Genomic DNA, 5873 nt, shown 5'->3' on the forward strand with positions numbered 1-5873 from the left:
GTGATAGGGGACAGTTTTTGCGGCCCCGATGAAAGTGGTCGTGCCGACGGGGTGACCCGATGACATGGAGGGACGGGCCGACTCTATGACGCGCAGGAGCGTGGCGAGGCGGTGACGCGGGGTGGCGGGCCGCGGCTGTGACGCGTGGGGCGGGGCCTTGGCTGTGACGCGAGGAGCGGGTTCGCGGCAGTGACGCCGGGGGCGTGGCCGTCGCTGTAACACGCGGGGCGTGGCCGCGGCTGTGATGCGGGGGGGGCCGACCCGATGACGTGCGGGGCCGTGGGTGGAGCCCGGGCCGCTGACGTGCTGTCGCTAACGTGACAGGGCTTCCGGTTCGGGTGCCGGTGGTGCCGGGTGCCCATCCCGTCCCAGCGGGGCCGCCGCTCCCTCGGCGGGCGGAGGGTGGGGCTCGGGCACCCGGCGGCATCGGGGCGGGCGCTGGGGCCGCGGGGCGCTGCCGCTGCTGCTCCGGGCTGCTGCCGGGGCTCCCGTGCCGGCGGCCGTGCGCGGGAGGGCGGTGCGGGGATTTCCCCGCGCTGAGGGGAACCGGTCCCGGCGCCTCCCAAACCGCCGCTCCGGCGCTGCCAGGGAGCTTTTGATAAATTAAAAAGATGCCTTGTCTTCCTGGAGTGTTTCATTCTACCTCTGCTGTTTTTCCTGCTAGTCTGGATCCTCTGCTTAGATTTTTTTTTCTTCATTTTTTAGATGCCCTGGCTGTGGTGGATGTCCCGGTTGAGGGCAGTGATGGCTTTCATGAAGAAATCTTTACTTGAAGACGGGATTACCCAAACATTTCCCTTCCCTGCTACACTAGCAGCCAGGAATATCCTGTTGCTGCAGTCTGAAAACGGAACAGGTACAGGTTTTTTTTGGTATTGTGCCATTTCTACCAGTGGCGTGAAAGGGGCATCATTTTGAGCCATTTTTAATAATTTTTGGGGATATTTTTGGGGTGTTTCTGACTGGTTTTTTGTGGTTTTTTTCGCACTTTGGCCACCTGGCCCAGCTAATTTTCGGAGCTTTTTTTGGGAAATATTTTTGGTAATTTTGGGGGATTTTTTTGGGAATTTTTTTCAGGATTTTTGGTAATTTTGGGGGGGGTTGTTGGTAATTTTGGGGGGGGGTTGTTGGTAATTTTGGGGATTTTTGGGGAAAATTTTTTGAGAATCTTTTTGGGGTTTTAGGGAATATTTTTTCGGGATTTTGGAAATTTTTTGGGGATATTTATGTGGATATTTTTTTGGATTTTTTGAGGGTTTTTTGAGACTTTTTTGGCGATTTTTTGGGATTTTTGGGGGGTTTTTGGAATTTTTTTGGAAATTTTTTTGGGGATATTTTTTGATAGTTTTTGGGGATTTTTTGGGGATTTTTGGAGATATTTTTGGGGTTTTTTTGGGCATTTTTTCACCTTTGGCTGACAGGTTGTGGTGACTTTTAGGGGTTTTTTTGGGGTGTTTCTAGGGGGGGTTTTTTGGGAATTTTTTGGGGGGTTTTGTTAATTTTAGGGTTTTGTTTGGGGAATTTTTTGGGGTGTTTTGGGGAATTTTTTTGGAAGCTTTTGGATTTTTTTTTGAGGATTTTTTTTTGGAAGTTTGGGGGATTTTTGGGGAGTTTTTTTGGGAATTTTTTGGGGGATTTTGGTAATTTTTGGGGTGTTTTTTGGTCTTTTTTTCACCTTTAGCTGCCAGGTTATGGGGATTTTGGGGGATTTTTTTGGGATATTTTTGGGGAGTTTTGGTAAATTTAGGGGATTTTTAGGGGGTATTCTTGGGGTATTTTTGGGATATTTTTTGGTGTTTTTTTCCTTACCTTTGGCTTGCAGCTCCAAGTGGTTTTTGGGGTTTCTTTTGGGGATATTTTTTGGTAATTTTTTGAGATATTTTGGGAGCATTTTTTTGGAGGAAGTTTTTTGGGGATTTTGGTAATTTTTGGGGATATTTTTGGGATGGTTTTTTGGGGTTTTTTGAGGGTTTTTTTTAATTTTGGGGGGCATTTTTTGGGATTTCTGGTGGGTTTTTGAGAATTTTTGGGGGAATTTTTTATGTTTTTTTTTTTTTTTTTTTTTTTTTTTTTTTTTTTTAATTTTTGGAGCTTTTTTTGAGATTTATTTTGGTAATTTTTGAAGGGTTTTTAGATAGTTTTTTTGGGTTCTTTCTCCCCTTTGGCCGCTAGCTCCAGCTGATTTTTGGGATTTTTTGAAGAGATATTTTTTAAAATATTTGGGGATTTTTTGGGTATTTTTTTGGGAATTATTTTTGGGTTTTTGGTAATTTTGGGGGATATTTTTGGGAGTTTTTTTGGGGTTTCTTTGGGATTTTTTCGGGGATTATTTGGGATTTTGGGGGGTTTTTGAGAAATTTTTGGGGGGATTATTTTGGGGATTTTTTAAAAATTTTTTGCAATTTTCTGGAGATTTTTATTTGTAATTTCTTGGGGGATTTTTGGTAGTTTTTTTGGGGTTCTTTATCCCATTTGGCCCCCAGCTCCAGCTGATTTTTGGGATTTTTTGGGGGGATATTTTTTCAAATTTTTGGGGATTTTTTTGGGGGGGATATTTTTTGGGGGTTTTTGGCAATTTTGGGGGATATTCTTGGGATTTTTTGGAGTTTTTTTAGGATTTTTGGGGGGATTTTTTGGGATTTTTGTGAGTTTTTGGGGATTTTTTTGGGCTATTTTTGGGGGTTTTTTTTGGGTTTTTTTCTCACCTTTGGCCGCCTGCTCCAGTTGATTTTTGGGGGTTTTTCTGAGGATATTTTTGGTAATTTTTGGAGGATTTTTTTTTGGGGTTTTGGCGATTTTGGGGGGTTTTTTGGTATTTTTGGGGATTTTTTTTTGGATTTGGGTAATTTTTATGGATGTTTTTAAGATGTCTTTTGGGGTTTTTTGAGTTTTTTGGGGATTTTTTTGGGGATTTTGGGGGGGTTTTGAGGATTTTTTGGGGGAATTTTTTTGGAGATTTTTTTCTAATTTTTGGCGATTTTTGGTGGCAATTTTTTTGGTAATTTTTGGGGGAGTTTTGGGTAGTTTTTTGGGGATTTTTCTCCCCTTTGGCCGCTAGTTCCAGCTCATTTTTGGGTTTTCTTTTGGAGACACTTATAGTAATTCTTGAAGATTCTTTTGGGGATTATTTTTTGGAAATTTTTCTTGGAACTTTGGTAATTTTTGAGGATATTTTTGGGTTTTTTTGAGTTTTTTTTTTTTTTTTGAGGATTTTTGAGGGGTTTTTCAGGACTTTTTGGGGGGACTTTTTGGGGATTTTCTTTTTTAATTTTTGGCGATTTTTTGAGGAGAATTTTTTTGGTAATTTTGGGGTTTATTTTGGGGATTTTTCTTACCTTTGACCGCCTGCTCCAGCTGTTTTTTTGGGACTTTTTTGGGGATATTTTTGGGATGTTTTTTGGGGGATGTTTTTGGGATGTTTTTTGGTTTATTTTTTTAGTTTTTTTGAAGATTTTTGGGGGAATTTTTTGGGATTTTTGGGGGGGTTTTGGGGGGATTTTTTGGGGATTTTTTTCTAATTTTTCACTATTTTTTGGGGGGAATTTTTTTGGTAATTTTTGGGGGAGTTTTGGGTAGTTTTTTGGGCTTTTTTCTCCCCTTTGGCTGCTAGTTCCAGCTCATTTTTGTTTTTTTTTTTTTTTGGGGGATAATTTTGGTAATTTTTGAAGATTTTTTTAGGGATTATTTTTTGGGATTTTTTTGGGGGATTTTGGTAATTTTTGGGGATATTTTTGGAATTTTTTTGGGGTTTTATTGAGGTTTTTGGGGGGATTTTATGGGAATTTTGGGGGGTTTTTAAGTAATTTTTTGGAGGATTTTTTGGGGGACTTTTTTTTTAATTTTTGGCTATTTCTTGGGGAATTTTTTTGGTAATTTTTGCGGATGTTTTTGGGATTTTTTGGGGGATATTTTCTCCCCTCTGGCCGCCAGATCCACGTGATTTTTGGGGGTTTTTTGGGGATTTTTTTGGGGGGAATTTTTTTTTGGCTCTTTGGTAATTTTAGGGGATATTTTTTGGGTGTTTTTGGGTGTTTTTTGGGTAGTTTTTGGTGTTATTATCTCTATCCCTGCCAGCTCCAGGTGGTTTTTTGATAATTTTTGGGGGGTTGTTGGTAATTTTTTGAGGATTTTTTTTGGGTGGTTCTGGGGTTTTTTGGGAGGTTTTTTGGATTTTTTATGGGGTTTTGGGAATTTTTTGAGGGAAATTTTTTGGGATGTTTCTGGGAATTTTTGGGGAATTTTTTTGGGGTTTTTGATAATTTTTGGGGATATTTTTGGAGTGGTTTTGGCTGGTTTTTTGGGTAGTTTTTTGGGGTTTTTCTCATCTATTGCAGCCAGGTCCAGGTGATTTTTGGGGGTTTTTGGGGGATATTTTTGGTAGTTTGGGGGGTTTTTTTGAGTTGTTTTTTGGGATTTTTTTGGGAGATTTTTTGGAGTTTTTGGGAATTTTGGGGGCATTTTTTTGGGATTTTTTTTATTTTTTGGCGATTTTTTGGGGGAATTTTCTTGGTAATTTTGGGGAGTTTTTGGGGTAGTTTTTTGGGGTTTTTTTTCTCCCCTTTGGCCACCAGCTCCAGCTGATTTTTGGGATTTTTTGGGGATATTTTTGGTAATTTTTGTGGATGTTTTTGGGATGTTTTTTGGTTTTTTCCTCTGAGCAGTGTGGAAGGAGAGCCCTGTGGCTTGGATGGGGCTTCTCACCACAGGGAGGTTGGAGCCAAATCACTTGGAGAGCTGAGAAGATCTGTTCAGCTGGAAGGTGCTACAGATCCAACGTGATGAGTGATACACAGGGTAATTATATCCAGCTCCAAAAGGAAACTCAGAATGGGATGATGTGGAGCTGACAAGAAGGCCACTGGCCCCTGGGCTGTGCCAGCTCTGGGGTGGCAGCAGGGCCAGGGCAGTGCCCTTGTCCCATGTGCTGGCCCTGCTGGGGCAGCTCTGAGAGCCCTGGAGGGGCTGGAGCATGTCCAGGGAAGGGAACAGAGCTGGGGAGGGGCTGGAGAATTCCTGAGGGAGCTGGAAAGGGCCTGGAGAATTCCTGAGGGAAATGGGAAGGGCTGGAGAATTCCTGAGGAGCTGGGAAGGGGCTCAGCCTAGACAAAAGGAGGCCCAGGGACCTTGTGGCTCACACAATTCCCTGCCAGGAGGGGACAGCCAGGGGCATTTGGGATCTGGGAACAAGGACAGGAGGAGAGGGAATGGCTGGGCCAGGGCAGGCTCAGGGTGGATATTGGGAAAATTAGGAACAGAGTTGTCCATCCCTGGCACAGACTGCCCAGGGCAGTGATCCACATCCCTGGGGAGATTTAAAAGATGTGGCACTTGGGGACATGTCTTTGTGGTGATCCTGGCAGTACTGGGTTAGAAGTCAGACTCAATGGTCTTGGAGTGGTTTTCAGACCTAAATGAGTCTGTTGTTCTATGGTTTGTGACAGGAGCACATCCTGGAGAAACCCCTGGCAATTGGGATGTGATTCCACAGTTCTTTAGGAAAAGGACTTGCTGCATGGAGAGGTCTCTGGGAGGGAGCAGAGGTGGTGTTGGTGGCAGTGCCTGCACAGCAGCAGGGTGGTGGCAGCCAGAAGATTGAGCCCACATACAAGAAGCCACAGATTCCAACCTCCTGCAATGGTCAGGGACAACTTCTACTGTTCCAGGTGCTCCAAGCCCCATCCAACCTGGACCTAGCAACTGCCAGGGATCCAGGGGCAGCCACAGCAAATCTGAGCACCCTGTGTCAGGGCCTTACAGCCCTGCAGGGAGGAATTCTTTCCCAAAATCCCATGCCCTCTAGCAGTGGGAAGCCATTCTCCCTTGTCCCGTGCCTCCATCCCTTGTCCAAAATCCCTCACCAACTTCCCTGTAAA

General features: G+C 43.8%; 1 long non-coding RNA gene across 1 annotated transcript; it reads left to right on the top strand.

Moving 5' to 3' along the window:
• The first annotated feature begins 767 nt into the window (after positions 1–767).
• Positions 768–5665, top strand: LOC130266752 (uncharacterized). The gene is made up of 3 exons (XR_008842986.1): positions 768–856; positions 4662–4794; positions 5442–5665. It is a non-coding gene; the product is annotated as an uncharacterized LOC130266752 (long non-coding RNA).
• The last annotated feature ends 208 nt before the right edge of the window (positions 5666–5873 follow it).

The sequence above is a fragment of the Oenanthe melanoleuca genome, unplaced genomic scaffold (assembly GCF_029582105.1).
Source record: "Oenanthe melanoleuca isolate GR-GAL-2019-014 unplaced genomic scaffold, OMel1.0 S193, whole genome shotgun sequence".
Lineage (NCBI taxonomy): Eukaryota > Metazoa > Chordata > Aves > Passeriformes > Muscicapidae > Oenanthe > Oenanthe melanoleuca.